Below are 19676 nucleotides of genomic sequence, written 5' to 3' on the forward strand. Positions count from 1 at the left end.
GACTTCCGTTCACATCCCATCACGTTAGTAACACTGACTTTTTTCTTAATTGAGGCATAGCTATTTACAACGTTGTGCCAATCTCCACTGTACAGTAAAATGACTCATTTATATGTGTATAAATACACATATATACATCCTTTTTTATATTCTTTTTCATTATGGTTTATCCTGGGGTTGGGGGGTGGGAGGAGTACAGACTAAGGGTCCAGGCTCTGTCATTTGCTGGTTGTACAATTTTGGAAAAATTAAACTCTTTGATTTTTCATTCCTTCTTCAATAAATTATGGTTAAAAATACCTTTCAAACAAGGTTGTGGTCAGTGTTAAGAAAGTGCATACCAGATGGCGCTAGTGGTAAAGAACCTGCCTGTCAATGCAGGAAACATAAGAGATGCGGGTTCGATCCCTGGGTCGGGAAGATCCTCTGGAGGAGGGCATGGCAACCCACTCCAGTATTCTTGCCTGGAGAATCCCCATGGACAGAGGAGCCTGGTGGGCTACAGTCCATGGGGTCGCAGAGTTAGACACGACTGAAGCGAAGCAGAGTCATTCATTAAGTGCTAAGGAGAAAATAACAATGACTTAGCTTTCACTGGGTCACTCAGGATGTCCATCCCCCTGTAATTAACCCAGTGTTTCTAGAATCCTTTGGAGGTGGCTCATTAATGCCCAAGACACACACGGTCAGTTTGCTTGTCACCCACCATGTGGTTCCCCTTGGCCTGCTCCAAGTCCTCTGTCAGGACACTGCAGTCCCTGCCGCCAGAGAGGTGCTGCAGGCTCGCAAGCCAACGGACCACAGGGTTGCACCACGTGGTGGAGGAGAGGGGCACTCTCCCCATCATGGGACTGACTCTGAAGACCCAGTCCCAAAGCTGGTTCCCTAGTGACCCCCACGTATTAGTTTATAGCATTTATTTACAGCATTTCCATGTTTCTATGCTCTCTATTGCTCACTGAAAGAAGTTCAGTGGGGCTGGGTAGTGCCCAAAACCGGTTACGAACCGTACTCCACGCCATGTTCAGAATCACTCCCACCCCACTGCAATCTAAGCTTGATTATCAGGCCGCTGTTTATGCCTGGTTCCTTCTTCCTCCAAGACAAGCTCCTTCCCCGGAGACTCCGCAGTCCCTCCTGCATTGAACAGGTCCACCCCGAGGTTCACCAGGCCTGCTCAGACACGCCTGACCAGCCTGGGTTCCCACCATGACTCCCTCCAGGCTCCCCGAGGGCCAGCCTGCTGGTGGGAGAGGCACTGCGCTGATACCTTCCAGGATCAAGACCAGTGAGAGAAGCCCAAGGAGACAGAATTGTTTTCTGTTTTTGTTAAGCCCCAAATCTAATGGATCTGCCTGTAGGTGGAATGAAATGTATCAGGTGACCATGAGTGTCCTGCATCATGAACTGTTTAAGTCAGATGGTGCTCTATCAGGGATGTCATTAAAAGATTCCTAGAGTATCAGACATCACCCTAGAAATCTGTGCATCTATCATCTTTCATGGGGCAAGTCTCGCTGGGAAAGCACATCTTGAAGGCCCAAGAGAATAGGTCTCAGGCTTAGCAACCGGTTTCATTGCCCTGGGAGAATAACCACTCCTCATTCCTCTTCAGAATCTAGTTTGGATGATTCAGACCCTCCTGTTTGCACATGGAAGAGTGTTGTACAGTAGCCAGGACCTCCTGCAACTTCTACAGTAGCCAAGGGTACTGCCATGTGATTGGGACCAAGAAAGACCCTCTGGGTATCATCACACTTTGGGGAATCAAGTTTTCCCAGGAGAAGAGATCATCTGAGGAGGAGGGCATGAAGCAGAGGCACATCCATATTTTCAGCTTACAGTAGTAAAAATAAACACTGGGTTTAAGTCAAAAGACTGGAGATGGAGCTGCATTGCTATCGAATATGCAGACTGGGACTCCAGGCAAGTCATGGAAATTCAGAGCCTCCATTTGCTCTACTATAAAATAGGCCTAATAACAGGGCTAATGACATCATAAGCCCAATGCAAGAGAGGCAGAAGACACGGGTTTGAACGCTGGGTTGAGAAGATTCCCTGGGGGAGGAAATGGCAACCCACTCCAGTAGTCTTGCTGGGAAAATCCCATGGATAGAGGAGCCTGGTGGGCTATAGTCCATAGGGTCGTAAACACTCAGACATGACTGAGCAACTGGGCATGCATACATGCATAAGGCTAGTCTGAGGAATTAAGATAACCATGTAGAATATGTTCTGAGCTACAGTTGGCTTTCCCAAAGCTGAGTTCTCCTTTGTGTCTTATTCAGCCCTCTATGTAATAGGGACAAACAAATCTGACTCCATATTGGATCTGTTTCTTTTACTTTTACCTTTGCATTCTATTCTACAATAATGTTACATATAGCCTGAAATACATAGGGTAGCCATTCTCAAGGCTCTGACTTTTAAAGGTATAACACTTTCCCATTCATATAGAGGTAAAATGCTGCAGAGAAGGCGATGGCAGCCCACTCCAGTACTCTTGCCTGGAAAATCCCAGGAACGGGGGAGCCTGGTGGGTTGCAGTCCATGGGGTCGCTGAGAGTCGGAAACAACTGAGCGACTTCACTTTCCCTTTCTTGCATTGGAGAAGGAAATGGCAACCCACTCCAGTACTCTTGCCTGGAGAATCTCAGGGATGGGGGAGCCTGTTGGGCTGCCTTCTATTGGGTCACACAGAGTCGGACACGACTGAAGTGACTTAGCAGCGGCGGCAGCTGCAGAACAGAGAACAATATGCGTCTTGTTGGAAATTTACTGGAGCATCAGGACCCGACCAATGTAGACAGCTGAGAGAACAAAGGATTCTGATGCCAAGAAGTTTGCAACAACCAAACACATACCCTTCCCTCTTAGTAAAAGAAGCCTGAATTCTAACTCAGGTAAGGTGGTTCTTTGGGACACTAGTCCATCATCTTCTCGATCTGCTGGACTTTCAAGTAAATGCAAGACCTCACCTTTCCTCACCCCAACAACTCATCTGTTGATTTATTTGCCTGTCATTCAGCAAGGAGTATGAGCTTGGGCTTGGTAACACTCGCCCCTGTTGTCTGCATCCACACCTGATATGCCACACCAGAGTTCAACAAATGTCCGTTGAATGAACTTAATGTTTCTCCAGAGAAGAACCATCTCTAGAAGGGTACCAACAGTTACAGGTTCTAGGGAAGCTATATCTTCCTTTAACTTAGGCAAGGGTCATGGTGCAGCCGGAGCACGCCACCAGGGTGATTCAGAGGCTGGGAGCCCTACTGTGTGGCCCCGCCCAATCCTAGGAGCCTGGCAGCTGGCAGAGTGAACTCTCTAGAATTCATGCTCTAGAATGAAGTTTGCCCACAGGATGCTCACAGTAGAAAGTGGCAGAGCCCCATCAAGGAACAGATGAACACCCGCCTTGCTCTGAACACCTGTCTTGCTCAGCGGCCTTACCCACAGCATCTCAGCGGGCAGGCTTCAAGCTCAGCACCGCGGTCACCAAGCACCATGTGCGTGCAGCTCTGCGGAGCTCACACGTGATAGCACACTTACCCAGGGGTTTGTGCAAAACCACGTCCTCTCGCTAGACCTCCCAACCCACTCTGCCACTGCATGGAGACCCTTCACTCCTAGGCACCAGAGAAGCACCCCCCTACTCCTTCATCCAACAAGCACTGAAGGAGGCCCTAATCCGTGACCGGCAGTCACAGGGTGGGAGGTGGGGTGGTGGCTGAGGCGGGAACGACAGCGAGACCAGGACTCGGCAGCCTCAGAAAAAAATGCCCTGCCTCAGGGAGCATTCCTGTCTCTTCAGGCGGCAGACATTATGTAATAACCAAACGAACAAATACTTAAGTGCATACTGTGACCCTTGCTCTGAAGAAAAGCTGCAGGGGATGCTGGGGACCTCCAGGAGGTCACTGCTGGAACAGGCTTCCCTGAGGAAGCAACATGGAACTCAGCCTTCAGGTTGAAGAGGAGAGTCAAGCTCTTGAACAGCAGGAGCGGCATTTGCAAAAGGGGAACGTACCTGAGACAGTCCAAGAGCTGCCAAAAAGGGCGTGTGGCTGAGAATAGTCTTCCAGTGGTCCAGAGGTCCATGTCACAGGTTTTATCCACCTTATCCTAAATGCAGGGGATAACCAGTAAAGGATCTTCTGTGAAGACTAGTGAGAAGAGATTTGGGGCTTTAAAAAGATCATCCCTGGGACTTCCCTGATGGTCCAGTGGCTAAGACTCCAGGCTCCCAATGCAGGGGGCCCAGGTTCAATCCCTGGTCAGGGAAGTAGACCCTACTTGCCACAGCTAAGACCCAGCACAGCCAAATAAATAAATATTAAAGTGCTGATCTGCACAAAAGTAGGGAGGCAGTGTAGAGGGACTAGCCAGTGTTGATTCTGTTCAAGGTGGCTCGTCTAGGAAAAGGTGAAAGAACAAGGGGAAAACAACCCTGTGTTCTCAGGGAAAATTATAAGAATACATTTAAAGCAATCCTAAAGTCTTAGAGTCTGAAGACATATAATTAGAGTCAAAAGATAAATCGGCAGCCCACATCGTTCACAGAGCCTCAGGCTAGTACTTAGGAAAAAAAGGGATAGAAGGAAACATACCAGTATGTTAACAGCAGCTATCTCGGATCATGGCGGCTTTTTTCCTTCCACCTTCATGGGTTTCTGTTTTCCAAGTTTTCTATAGTCATGTATGTGTTTCTTCTAAATTTGGGGAGAAATCCATAGATTAATTGAAAAAATAATAATGTCTTCTTCTCACTTCCTGGGTGTGTCTCTGGGAAAGAATTAAAGGTGTTTGGTGGGTTTCATCTTCCCAGCAGGACACTTATCCTTCTTAACGAATAAAGAGGGAGAGGCATTCTCACTCCTAGAAAGTCCTAGATCCTTAGGACAAACACACACACACACACACACACACACACACACACTTGCGGTTGCTTCCTTCAACTGCCCTGGTAATACGTAGGGTTTTCGTCCGCAGCCAACCCCCTACCATCACCTCTAGGCCCCTGCCTCCCAGAAGGGCTCGCCTCCAAACTGACCGTTCCACGAGCTACTGCCGACTGGACCAGAGATGCACGCAGGACTCTACGCCAACTGGATTTTCTCTCCAGAATTTAGAACTGGGACAGTGAGACTCAGTGAAGAAAGATGATGGACAAAACCGTGGTTGTGTAGCATCAGGGCAAAGTTGATACAAGTGGTCCTGCCACTCAGGGCACAGTCAGAGCCATGAAGAAGTACAAACCAAGATGCTCCCTAAGGAGACCCCTCAGGGGGACAGGCACAAAAACAGAAGCGAATCAGAGACTGAATGGTTCCGTGGAAGGTAGAAGAAAGAAGCTGCTTCCACCTGGTGCCCACCTCATTCCCCAGATGGCCTGTCTCCCCTCAGCTGTCTGAGAGGGGAGCTGTGGTGTTCCCTCAATAGATCCTGTTTACTTGAATTCATCCGAGGGGTTTCTCTTCCTCATAAAGCCAAAGAGCTTCGACTAAGAAACTCTCCTCCTATTCAGCCAGCAGCCCGGCTTCTCCTCGCCTACCAGCAGATTATCCATCCCGCCCAGGCCTAAGTCACTGTGACCCGGGGAAGGCCACGTGCTTCCCTCCAACCAGGCTCCGCCAGCCAACCCGGTCAGGCCACACTCCTGCTCCAAGCCAAGCCAGCGCCTTCGTCCTCAAAGCCGAACGAGCCAAGAGTGGGCTGCAGCTCCCCTCAAAGGCCGTCCCGCGGCTCTACCGAGAAGAACTCCGTGCCCTGTGGCCTTGTGATCTCCCCCCAAGGCAGAGGTTTGCCCCTTGGGGAGAAGCCCTCCCCCCATATAAGGGCCGAGGGCCCAGCAGCGCCTGCCTTAAGCCAGAGGAGGCAGGGAGTTTGACAGCTCCAAGGTAAAGCCTCTTTTTATTAAGACAACACAGCAAACTTTTTTTAACCACAGCTGACATCACTCTAATAAATCACCATCATGTCTTGTGGGATAGAAAAAGCCAAAACACTGTCACATTTGATTTTGCTGGCTACTCTCGCCTCGAGAACAAACCATGTGTTTTTAATCAACAACACTTTGTTTTGCATTTCTCAGACCCCAGTACTCTTTAAATAGTTGCTTTGACCAGAGGGCTATTTTAAACCCAGGGCCAGCTTCTTTGCAGAGGACATTAAGAAACAGAACACCATGTTACCCATTCCCCAAGCTTATCCGGGGCACTTTCTCTGCCGGGATGATTATGTATTAGGAGGCTGTCTCTGTCTGTCTCAGAGGGGGCTTTCCTTGTCCCTCTTTGGGAATTTAATTAGATGTCTTCCCAGAAAGTTGGAGGGTTTGTTTTTTTTTTTTTTTTTTTGGTTTCACTAACAGGCAACCCAACTGGGTTATGGGAAAACGGCAAATTCCCAGCCAAAGGAAACATAGAAAGTCACATCTGGGACCAGGATTCCAGAGCAGTAAAAGAAGAGGTGGCAGAGGAAGGGGATTGTTGGAGGGGAAATGAGCAATGAAATAAGGTTTCTGGAATGGCACGTGTCAATTTCTGTCCAGGCTTCTTGCGGGCTGATGGGCTCAGACAAACCCACTGAAGCCTGCATGGATTCGTCCTTTGCATCTTAGGGAATGGGTACCACCTTCAGGCAAGAATAAGCTGTGTACAGGAATCTCTCACTAAAGTGGCTACTCCCCCTGACTGCCCAGTACACCAGGATATCAGAAGTGATTTGCTGCTGGGTTCATCCTGTCTTGACACAGGTCTGCAACAACACCTGACTGTAGAAAGATGATAAAAAGCAACTGAGAAAGAAGACCTTAACCTCAACTAGAGAACACTCTACGCTATTTATGGAACAGTTTGGTTGAAGCCCAGTGGAACAGCACAACCAAAAATATAGACATGGTTTCCGTGTGGTTCTGGTGTCCACTACCGTCCCTCAGCTGTCTGACAAAATTCTTATCCTTGATTGATTAGTGAAATCCTCCAACACAGGTCAGCTCAAGGCTCTCTTCTCCCCTGGAGGTCCTAATGGTTCACCCTCTGCTGATCGGATGGTGCATGCCACCCAGAGCAGCCCCAGACTCATACAGCCAGGCCCAGACCTCTGCATGTCACACCCACCCCTCCCTGGGTCTGAGCCAACAGTCTTAGGAAACTCACTCTCAGTTGTTCAAAGTTCACTCTTTCATGAAACCTTCATCAACTCTGCTTATTCCTTTTTCTGTGTATTATTCTACAAAATCACAGAATGTATAAGCATGATGCTAACCCATGGAAAACCTACTTTGTCAATGTTCTCTGCAAAATTGCCTGTCCCCACACTCCCCAAATTCCTGTAACCGTGATGAGAAAGGCAGTAGTTTATATACATGCCTATAATTAGGAAGGGGTGATCTTCCAGGCTAAATGCTATCTGCAAGACCCTCTCCCATGACTCAGAAGCCTTTGTGCCATGGTCAGATCTGTCTCCCTCTCACAGATAAGCTAGTGTTAGTAGCTATTGACTTGCAGGCTCACTGGGATTCGCTGTTATCATAGTCACCTCTAGGGGATTTCATTTGGCCACATAAGGGTCTCAGGGCTGACTATTTACAAACCCAGATTAGGGATTATTTCCAGTTAGGTATTACAAATAGATAATTAATTCATGGCCTGGCACCTTAATGTTCTACAGCAAATGTTTTCATTCATTTAGATACCTTAACAGGATAAAGTAAGAAACCTGGAAAGATAATGAAATATTGGAAATCTTCTGGTTGCTATTTATGTGGGTATTCAAGAACAGATTCAGAAGGAGGGGTGCATGTGCGTGTGTGTGTGTTTGGTGGGGTGAATTAAAGATTCTACAGTTGGTAGCTAGCAAGAACACACTCAAGCAAGCCTCTGGAGTTGCCTCGCAGGTTTCTTCCTATGTTCATCTCCACCTGCTTCCCAGGTCAGCCATCCCTGGCCACAGCCAGATGCACCGAGCTATCAGGATTAGGAAAAGAAAGATCCTTGCTCCCCAAAATGTGGCCCATGCACGGATTGCCATGGTCGTTAGCAATGCTCAAGTTCCATTGTCCCACGTAGACGGACTCAGAATCTGCCTTTTAATAAGACCCCCTGGGAGATTTGTATGAAACATTAAATCTGAGAAGCACTGGTATTTCTTAACCCTGACTATACATAAGAGCCACCTGGCTTTTGATACTAAGATCTGATGCTAAACTAGAGGTCCCTAAACCCCAGTCCCTGAACCAGGTCTGAAGCCTGTTTGGAACTGGACTGCACAGCAGGAGGTGAGCCGCCAGCCAGTGAGCTAAGCTTCATCCACGATTCCCCATCGCTCGCGTTACTGCCTGAACCATTCCCGCTCCACCCCCGTCTGCAGAAAAAATTGTCTTCCACGAAACTGGTCCCTGGTACCAACAAGGTTGGGGACCGCTGCTCTAGACAAATGAAATCAGAGTTTCTAGACGTGGGGCCCAGGCTTTGGCATTGTAACCATTCCAAGTAACGTCAGCGTACAGACCAGGTGAAGACCACTAGTCCACAGAGTGATCATACATGTCTTACATGCCTGACATCACAGCCAGCTTTTGAACCAGAGCCTGAGATCCAAGCACCATGCGGGCGGCCTGTCCACAGTAGGGATGTCTGCTCATCTGAGGACCAGAGACAAGCAGGGAAGAATAGCTGTGGGACTCCAGGAAGCCCGGGCCCAAGGGATGCAGCCTTCCTCTCCCAGACAAGCCAAGCAGGCTAGGGCAGGAGGATCAGACTGGAGAACACAGTTACTGCACCACGGAGACCCACAGGTCACACTGGCTGTGACCTCCCTGGAAGGGCAGGTGCAGCCGCCCACAGATCAGGAGCTCCCCCCGCCCGCCCCTGACCCAGAGGGAAGCCCCAGCCACTCCTGTCTCGGTGCCCCCAGAAAAGCCAGGCCAGAAGGTGGAGGATTTCAGCCAGATTTAATGGAAGCTTTGCAAACAAAATATGTTTATTAGTAAATAATAATTATAGGGGAGCAGGTGCCCCGGGGGGGAGCAGATAACATGGGATTCCACTGTCGAATACCTTCCATGAACAAGCTCTGTCTGAAATTAAAACATCCCTGCTGTCAACACGAGTGTTTAAAGAGACCCAGGTTTCTGTACTGGAAGCCGTAATTCTAGTGCCGGCAGTTCATGGAAGGCTTCCTCGTTTACAGGGAGCTCTCACACTACTAATGCTTTTAAGCCACACAACAAGCCTGGGAGTCAAGAACTTCTCATTACCCCATTTTATAGATGAGGATACAAGCCCTGGGTATTACAGGGGGCAGGCCCAGGTCGCTCAGCTAGTGATCGGGGAGCTAGGCCTTGGGGTAGGTACGAGGCTGGTGCCCACTGCCCTGCCCTATGGCTGCCTTCCAAAGTGCATTGATGTCGTTTGGTCAGAGGTCTAAACCCACTGGAAAACTTGTTCTCTTTCACTTCCGGAATTTCCTTTGCTGCTGGGCACCAGATCCTTTGGAGCCCTACCGTTCTATGTCCTACATGCCAGCTGACCGCTAGGGAGACATGTTTGTGATACTCAGGTGGGCCCCTCCCTGAGACCTAAGGCAGCAATGAGCTGGAGTTTGCCAGGCAACAGGAGAGCCGAGGGCAGGTAAAACTGGAAGAAGTTACTCATGGATGCACACACACACGTATTTTTTCAACTGTAGGACATATTCAGGGTCCTATTTCCAGTCACCTCAAAATTCCAGGTGGAAGTCACGAGCCCAAGAAATCATGAACCCTTTCAATATGGCGACCAAGTCATAAACATCATCACCAACTTGCAGAAGATTGAAAAATCCAGGAACAAATTAGCCTGGTGAAGACAGTGACTTGTGGAGCCGTCTCAGAGAAGAGTCAGGAAAGCCAGCAACTTTAAATCCTTTCAAGTTTCTTAATCGAGTTACACTATTATTTGAAATTGGCAGAACACCAATGGATTTAGTCCAAAGACATAATATATGACTTTTTTTTTTTTCTGGTTTTCTTTTTTAAGGGCATTAGGGTTTTAGTTCCTTTTTTCCTTCTTCTTGAGGGTTGTTTTTTTTTTTTTGGCAATATGTCGCTTTCTTTTCTCAAATCCATTTCCATCCAACATGCAGAAAATGGAGGCATTCCAGGGAGCCCTACACCTCCCCTTCTCCTTGCACCCCTCGAAGAGCAGTCTCCTCCATTAAACCGGCCTGCAGCCACAGGCAACAGCACAGGATTTTGTGCAAATGGTTCTGCTGTTCCCTTGCAGCAACAGAGGGTGGGGGAGCCCTCATCACAGAATCACCCCCGAGATCTGGGGGGAACCTTCCCCTTCAAAGGCCTCCTCCATCCCTTCCCTATGGGGGGCTCCACTCACAAGGGTGCACGACCCCAGGCCTCCCTTTGTATAGCCTCCGGGCCTGCCCCAGGCCTCAGCCTCCCTTCCCGGGGAGTGCCCTGAGAGGCTGTCCAGGGCCCTGGGAGTTGCTCACTCCTGCAACTCCCCTCCCACGGGCCCTGAGAAACCCCGGAGATCAAAGAGCTCAGCAGCAGACCAGGTGTCCTGCCTCGTCCACAGGCCACGATTAATCAAACTCCTGACTCACAGGGAGATCAAACCCAGCCCCCCGCCAGCTGTTGGTTAAAGCTGGCCTTCAGGCTGCCCTCATTAAATTTCCTCTCTCTCCCTGCTGACTCCTGCCCCGGGACCGCCCCTCTCTTGGATCTTTCTCTCAGCGCCTGTTTCCTCTCCCCCCTCCCTCCTGCCACTGGCTTCTCAGTCTCCGATCCCACCCCCTCTCCTGCTCCCAGCCCCCAGCCCCCAGCCCCTCTCCCTGACACCCCAGCTGCTCCATTCTCTCGGTCCAATTCCTTCAAAAAGCCACGGTCCCCAGAATCCCTCGTCTGGACCCTCTCTCCTGGACCCTGCTGCTCAGACCCTGAAAGTTCCAAGAGGAAGTTATCAGGGGCGTCTGCTGTGGCTCCGAGAGCAGGTTTCCCCAGCTGTCAAGGCCAAGGGTGAGTTCACCCATGCGGAACTGAACGCTCACCTGATCCTCTCTGCGGCAGACACAGGCCTCTGCAGCACCACACACACAGGCCCACAGAAACACGTGTGTGCGTATACACACAGACACACTCACAGACACCCCCACACACACGGCACACACACACACACAGACCCACAGAAACACATGTGTGCATACACACAGAGACACACTCACAGACCCACAGAAACACACACAGGCACACACACACATGGACCCACAGAAACACATGTGTGCATATACACACAGACACACTCACAGACACCCCTCCACACACAGGCACACACAGACCCACAGAAACACATGTGTGTGTATACACACAGACATACTCACAGACACCCACAGACCCACAGAAACACACAGACCCACAGAAACACATGTGTGCATATACACACAGACACACTCACAAACATCCCCCCACACACAGGCACAATCACACACAGACCCACAGAAACACATGTGTACATTTATACACAGACACACTCACATATAGGCATAGACACATACAGACACCCACACACACACAGGCACACACACACACAGACCCACAGAAACACATACGTACATATAGACAGATGCACTCACAGAGACCCATAGACACACAGACACCCACACACACAGGCATACAGACACCCACACACACACAGACCCACAGAAACACATGTGTACATATACAGGCAGACATGTACACACACCCATAGACACATACAGACACCCCTGCACATACACATTCACATAGACATGCATGCATACACATATACATATATACATACACAGATATACACACAAACACATACATTCATATGCACTCATACACAGACATATACAAATACACGCACATATACATGTGCACACATACATAACACATATACATACCTACAAGTGTTCATGTATACATAGATGAACACATACATACCTATGCATGTACACATACACACATACTTGACTAGACGTGTACACATGTACATGCCTACACACATACACATACCTACACACACACATAGCCACACATATACACCTACACATGTACATATCTACACATGTACACATATACATACATATACACATACCCCTACACAAGTTTCCCTGCTGGCCCATCTTCACCTTAGCACAGTTCGTGACCACCCCCAGAAGGCCCGTCTCCCCCTGAACAGGAAGCAGCGAGTATCCCTAGAAGCTGGAGCCCGGGGAGCAAGCCTCCTTCTTCTCCCAGCTCTGCCCAGCACCGGAAGGAGGCACACTTTGGATCCTGACTTCTACCCGGCTGATGTGTCAAGAACATTCACTCCAGTTGTCTGAGGTTTGTTTTTATACACTTTTTCCTACAACAAACACTGACAAAAAAAAAAAAAAAGCAAATCCAGTCTGCAGAGCACTGTCCTCTCTTTCTCCGTCTCTCTGTATACATCTATGTATTTTTTAACTTGTTTTCCGTTTCAGTGGTTCTTCAAGCGCACAGGCGTGAGAAAACACAGATGGATCAGAGCAGGCAGTGTTGGAGCCGCGCGCGGGAGACTTCGCACCGCGCTGGAGATTTTTAGAAGTCTTGGAAGACCTCAGGAGGCAAGAGAGGGTTTTTTTTTTTTTTTGGTTTGGGGTGGGATTTTTGTGTTTTTTTTTTTTTTTTTTCATTTTCTCCTTATAGACTTGGAATGTTCTCCTCTCTTCCTCTCCCGGTTCTATTTTTTTTTTTTTTTTTTTTTTTTTTTTTCTTTTTTTTTTTTTTCCGGTTCTATTTCTCTAGCCCTGGCATCACCTGCTGCTGCGGCTGGGAACACAAGGTCCCTTGGCCTCGGAGCCTGGGTCGCTGTGGCTGCCCTGGGCTTGACCCCTCTACCTGCCCATGTTTCCCCAGCTGTGGTGAGGCGAGCCCTGGGAGGTGGGGGGGTTACGAGAGGCCATCCATCACGCGGGCGGCAGCGGAGGCCTGAATGAGGGCCAGAGGGGTCAGGGCTTGCCCACTTGGGCAGCTCAGCAGGGGGGAGGCGGGGGCATTACAAATTGTTGAGATATCAGGGCCAGTCTTGATGGATGGTGCAGATTCAGGACCGAGATGCTGCCGCCGGGGCCCAGTTCGTGCTCCGATCCTCCCCGGCTTCTTCCCAGCCCACCACCCCACCCCCCGGTGGCCCCTTCTCCTCCACTTGCTTTCTCTTGCCGGCCTGAAGCCCATCCGTCAAGCCGTGCCCCGAAGCTGACCTTTTGCAGAGAACAGCCCGCCTCAGAGAACCATTTCTTGCTGAAAAACCTCACTGAGGAATTTTATTAATGCTGGCAGGGCAGCAGCCGGCGTGGGCCACCGCCACTTCCTGTCCCCACCGCCTGCCTCGGTGCCCGCAGTCTCATGAGCTTCGAGCCAGAGTGGAAAGAGCCAGGTGTGACCAGCTTTCTTCAGCCCCTCCTGTTTCTCGCTCGCTCGCTCTCTCTTGCTGTATCTCTGTCATCTCTGTCTCCCTCTCAGCCGCAGACTCACTTCCGCCGCAGGTAGGCCTGCTGGTCTGAGTCACCTGTGGACGTGTGGGGTGCCCGTTCTCCTCTGAGACTCAGCGGTCGCCTCAGCCCCATCTTCACCCCCACACAGCCTGACCTCAGCGAGACGGGCATTTCGGGAGAGGCGCCGGGGCCTACTCTGCGAGAAAAGCGAGCGTCGACTGAGAAGTCCAGCTGGGTGGGGAGGAGACATGCTCTCCCGGCTTGGGCTGGGGATGGATGCACCGTTGGGTGGTATCTAGCTGGCGGGGGGGACCTGTCCATCTCCTCGGGGCCCCCTCTCTGGAGACCACACAGGCTGCCAGAGGTGCCACCGCATCTGCACAATAGAATGAAGAGTGGGGACGTGTTGGGGCAAACAGTGATGGAAGATGTTTAATAGAATTACTATTAGGCCTCGAGTTAATGAATCACAACTGCAAGAAATCATGATAATCCAGCCAGCATTAGTGACAGATTAGCTTCAAAGCTGCCATAAAAGTGCCATAATGCTTACCTAACGGCGTGATTAATTCTCCCGGTACATAATGGCTTTATGGAGGAACCAGGCACCAACAAAGGCTTGACAGAGAGCCACGCCAAGATCCGCAGGGCGCCGGGGGCACCCCCACCCTGCCCGGGCCCTGTGACTTCCGCTCTGCCGGGAGGCAGCTGCCCCCGCTGGATTGTGGGTAGCCAGGCAGCTGCTAGGGCTCACCCCAGAGCTGTCTTAGGTGGGGGTCAAGGAGCAGCACCCCCAGACTCCCTCCAAGGCTTTGCCCCTCACCTGATAGCTGTCCAGGGAGACCAGGAAGTCACATCACGCCAGCTCCCAAGATAGTAACTCCTGGCACCAGCACTGGTGCCTGGAGAGCCCCAGCATGGTCCCCTGATCAGAAGCCCCAGCTTGAAGAGGCCTGGGAAGAGCCCATAACTGAGAAATTCACCGTGGCTGTCCTCACTCGCTGTGTGACCAGGAAAGTCAATCAACCTTTCTGGCTCAGCTAGTCAGGGTCCAAGCCTATATTCTTAACCACTCGACTGCCTCCCTAGAATGGCATCTAAGAGTTATGAATCACTAACTTGTCCTTCAGGCATAATGCAAATCTTCTCATATGCTATTATTTCATTTGCTACCCCCAACAACCCTCCGAGAGAGGTACCATTATGCTCAATTCACAGATAGGGAAACTGAAGCTCCACAGCTAAACTAGAAGTAAATGTGGAGCCAGGCAACAGTCCACAGTTCCATGCTTCCCTATCAGTCCTCTTTACCTTTCATACCACCAATTTCGGGCTTCCCTCATGGTCAACAGTAAAGAGTCTGCCTGAAATGCAGGAAAGACAGAAGACACAGGTTTGATCCCTGGGTCAGGAAGATCCCCTGGAGGAGGGCATGGCAACCCACCCCAGTATTTTTTCCTGGAGAATCCCATGGTCAGAGGAGACTGGTGGGCTACAGTCTATAGGGTCGCAAAGAATCAGACATGACTGAAGTAACTGAGCACCCAGGCACACTGCCAATTTAACCTCGGGGAGAAAGAGCTTATGAGGCACTGAACAGCATCTTCTAGGATGTTCAGCTCCGCTTGATTGCCCGCCCCACCCTGCCAAGGAAGTGGAGAATCTGAACCGATTCTAGGATCCTGTTCTGACAGTGTTAGCTTGGGCACACAACCACTCCTGGTTTCTCTCTCGGAGAGGAATAGTAGTGTAACAGAGAACAAGCCTGACTCCATATTGGATCTATTCCTTCGGCTCTATCTAACCTTTGCGCTCTGTGGTCTGTGCTGAGTCATGCTGGTTCTGCACCTTTTGTAAAAGAATGTTGCCTGTGGCCTGAAATATACAGGAAGCCCATTCTCAAGGCTCTGACTTTTAAAGGCAAAACATTTTCCGGTGCATATACAGATAAAGAGTTGCCGAACAGAGAATAACCTTTGTCTTGCTGGAGGTTTACGGGAACAATGTGATCAGAGCCACTTGGACAACTGGAAGAACAAAGGATTCCTGCACCAAAAAGGATGTAACAACCAGCCACATCCCCTCCTTTTAGTACAAAAGTAGCCAGAATTCTGACTTGGGTTAGATGGTTCTTTAGGATACCAGTCGACCATCTTCTCGGGCTGCTGGCTTTCCAAATAAAGTCCCAACAACTTTCCAAATAAGTCCCTTGTCCCAAAAACTCATCTCTCAATTTATTTACCTGTTGTGTGACAAACAGTATGAGCTTGAACTTGGAAACCGTAGTAGGAATAATAATAGGTTGCCCACCTCTCAGAAAGAGCATCTCGACCCCTCAGGGCTCAGAGCTATGTTTTCATGACTCCCACTAGGGCCAGGGCCAGGTGCCTGAACACAGACTCTACTCCGTAGCCTCCTGCCATGGTCTTCCCATCTTCCCATAAATATAGAGGCAATTAGCAGGAAGCCCAGGTCTGAAGGGAATTCTCAGAACCATGTTCATCTTCATAAAGTTAAAGAAAATCCCCCAGGAGGCCTGAATCACTGCTGTGGCGGGCCAGCTGTTTCTGGTCTGATTAACTAGGGCTCCACGCGAGGCACACAGCCCTCCCTCCATGTCCTCCCAGCCCACACAACTCTGGGGTGCCCACCAAGAGGAGACCCCTCCAGGCTGTCATAGATATACTTGCCAAAAAACGGAGACTTGGTCCTCTCCTGCCAAAGCCTCAACAGGCTTCAATCTTCCCTGATGTCAAGGCACCTCTTAAACTCCAAAATCAAATGGCAACCATCACTCATTCAGCAAATACAGTGGGTCCTTGGATAACAAGATCTGTAATATGAGTGGACTGCCTGGGTCCAGTTATATACACTTTTTTTTTTCCAAATAAATAATACAGAGCTATGTGACCTGTCGTTATTTGAAATTGTAGGTACAGAACTGTGGATACTGAAGAACCACAGACTTGGAGGACCAACTATAAGTTATACGTGCATTTTCTACCATGTAGCGTGTCGGCGCTCCTAACCCCAGAGTTGTCCAAGGGTCCACTGTATTTGCTTTTACAGGCACTATGGGAAAGGCCAAGGAAGGGATGAAGGCCCACTTCATCTCTTTGGAGCACTGAATCCCCAGATGGACATGAGCCTTGAAGATGTGCGCTGTCACACATTGGGTGGGTTTTCTGAAGATGACTACCTTCATGACGACTCATGCGTCCCATAGCTGATGGCCTAATGGGTGTCAGATGGACCCCATCATTTTAGTTATACGGTCACCAAACCTCAGGGTTGTCAGAGATGGCAATGCGTGTTTCTCCCGGCCCCCCCTCCCCAAACCTACCCCCCAACTGCTATTGGTTCCCCTTGAGTCAAATATAGAGTTCTTATTTCAACATGCTGAGCCCAGTGAAAGCCCAATAAATATTTATTGATGGTGGTGCCTGTGATGAATTAACAGCCAAAGCTGTAAAATGAAAGTTTCACACAAACAGAGACCCTGGTGAGAAAAGAAACCACTACATAAAGTTTGAAATTTTTCAATATGACAAGCATTCACACACTCACGCTCACACACATGGGATGTTAGACGGAAGACCACCACTCTCTATCAAGCCTATCCAGAAAACCACATTGGAAAACAGGAAGTTTTCCAATAGAATGTTCACATCTTTATGGCAAACACGTTCAGCTTCTCAGCGGCCAATCAGTCCAGCCTGTTCCAGGCCCTGGATCCAGAGCCTCTCTTTGTCTTCTTGTCAGATCCAAGTGTTGGTCACTCAGTTACGTCCAACTCTCTGCAAGTCCATGGACTGTAGCCTGCCAGGCTCCTCTGTCCATGGAATTCTCCAGACAAGAATACTGGGGCAGTTTGCCATTTCCTCCTCCAGGGGATCTTCCCAAATCAGGGATCAGCCTGCATTTCAGGCAGATTGTTTACTGTCTGAGTCACCAAGGAAGCCCAATGCAGTTCCAGTCCTGGAGAAAGAAAATGGCACCACTGAGCGCTTGATCAGGCATCCTAGATCAGCTAAAATAAGTGCCGTGACATATACAATTCTCAGGATGCTAAAAATTAAAGGAAAAAGATCCAGGGCAGGAGAGGCTGTTTAAATGGGAATTTTTGACCAGACAGTATGTGCCTAGAAGGAAATGCCAAGAAGTATGACCCTGAAGACATCAAGAACTTTGAGGCCTGGTGGGTAGAGGCAGTCATCATGCAGCCCCCAACCCACCCAACACGTCCATAGGCATGAGCACACTGACTCTGGGTCTGTGAGCCTCCCGTGATTCTGAGAACTAATGGTAGCTTGAATATCTTTCCCCATCTGACCTGCCCAGATGCCCCCAACTCTGAGGCACCAAAGCTCCGTCATCCCCTCGATCTTGATCCATTTGACTCTGAATTCGAGTTCCAAGGGCTTCACACGTCAAACCCCACATGGCTACCTGAAGGGCTTTCAGAATGGGACTTTGCCACTTCTGAAACCCAGCAAGAGAGAACCATGGACAAGCTGCTAAAGCATGTGGGCTAAAGAAAACCTCAGCCAGCTCGAAAGGAGGAAACCACAGATGACCTTGAAGAAACGACTTTGAGTTTGTGCTGAAATCATCAAGTGAGACTGTGTGTGTCACTCACTTCCTCTGAGCCTGGTCTGTGCCCCGAGATCCTCTTGCCCTGGAGGAAGCTGGTTCTAGCACAGCCTGTGGCAGGGTGTGGGGCTAGGGAGAGAGCAGGAGAAGTCAGAAGGAAAAGAGCATGAAAACCAAGAGAGCTGTGGAGGGAAGCGAGTAGGAGCTGTGGGGCAGGCTGGCCTGCCTCTTGTGGTCCTCCCAGACCCCAGGCTCTTCTTTGTCTTCCAGCTCTTGTTCCTTGCCCAGGCCCTGGGAACTCCTTATCTGGACACTCTGCTGGTGTTGACCAGGCAGTCTGAGTGAAGAAGACAGAGAAGGAGACTGTCGATGACCAGAGTTTGGTGGCATCGCCGTGTGCCAGGCCCTCTGCTAGGGAGTGTCCTCCCGCGGGAAGATCACAACATGTCTGTGGACAGAGGGAACACCCACAGTCCAGCTGGCAATGCCTGTTGGCCCCTTCCCAGCCTGGGCCTGTCTTCCCTGGCTGCTGAATACTATCTCCTAATTCTGCTCATTTTTGGTATTTGTTCCTGTCCAGATGAGGTGTCTGATCTTGCCGTGGCGGGTGTTTTCTGCAAAAGGGGACCTGGTACACTTTTATAGGAACCCAGTGGCTCCCTGGGGTCAGCCTCTAATGCTGTCCAGATGCAGGAAAACAGAAGGGCCATTCAAAAACAAGCGAAATATCAACACACTTTGAAAGCGGTCTGTTAGCACTTGTCATAAGCACAATAAACAAAACAATGAAGCCATCAGAAAGGACAGTGAGACAGTCAGGCTTTAGGAACTTGGCTCTGATGACTTAGAAAAGCAAAGAAAAGGGGCAGAACCAGTTCCCACTTGGGCCAAGGCTTGTTTGTTCTGCTTATCTGGAGTCAGTGCTAACAATCCTCACCGTGATGAAAGGACCTAGAAGTTTCTCTCTTGCTACTGGCCTCTCTGCAGCTGGGCACTGCCTTCCGTAACTGGTCGGGTTCTGCACGTGCCCATAAAACACTCATCTGTAGGACACCACACCCATCTGCGGAAAAACCCTTATCCTTTCTGGGTGAGCTCAGCAAAGAAGTGAGCGTAGCCAGTGACATCATTCACTGGTTCTTCCCCAGGTGGGCTCTGGGAAATAAGACCGGGGCTGGAGGAGTTAAAGTTGTAGACATTCAGGAGTCGGGTACTCCAACCCCAGGTGAGTCAGAGCTGGGACCAAGGGTCTGTTGGTCCTGCCTTCCGGAGGAAGAGGCTGAGAGAAAAAGGTCAACCCACACCAGGCTTCCAGTCTGAGGTGTGGGGCAGGGGCTGGAGCTGTCTCTGGGTGAAATGAGGCCACCTTCTTGCCACTTACTCAAGCTTGTTTCCCACTGTCTCCACGGCTCAGGCTTTGCCTAATTCCCAAAGTGGGCGCCGGCCAACATCTATCAAATTACCTGCCAGTGATTTAAGCAAGCTTAGTTCGTTTGGGTGCAGTCCTGCATTTTGACTCTTAGTCAAGCAAAATAAGGGATTAACCAAGAGCAGGGTGGGGGGCGGGGGGTGTCTCACATGCCTGTCTACTGTGGGGGAGGGGGTTCTAG

The 19676-nt window shown here is 49.9% G+C and overlaps 1 non-coding gene across 1 annotated transcript; it reads left to right on the forward strand.

Moving 5' to 3' along the window:
* The first annotated feature begins 4209 nt into the window (after positions 1–4209).
* Positions 4210–4282, forward strand: TRNAW-CCA. The gene has a single exon. It is a non-coding gene; the product is annotated as a tRNA-Trp (tRNA).
* The last annotated feature ends 15394 nt before the right edge of the window (positions 4283–19676 follow it).

Source organism: Cervus canadensis, chromosome 31 (assembly GCF_019320065.1).
Source record: "Cervus canadensis isolate Bull #8, Minnesota chromosome 31, ASM1932006v1, whole genome shotgun sequence".
Taxonomy (NCBI): domain Eukaryota; kingdom Metazoa; phylum Chordata; class Mammalia; order Artiodactyla; family Cervidae; genus Cervus; species Cervus canadensis.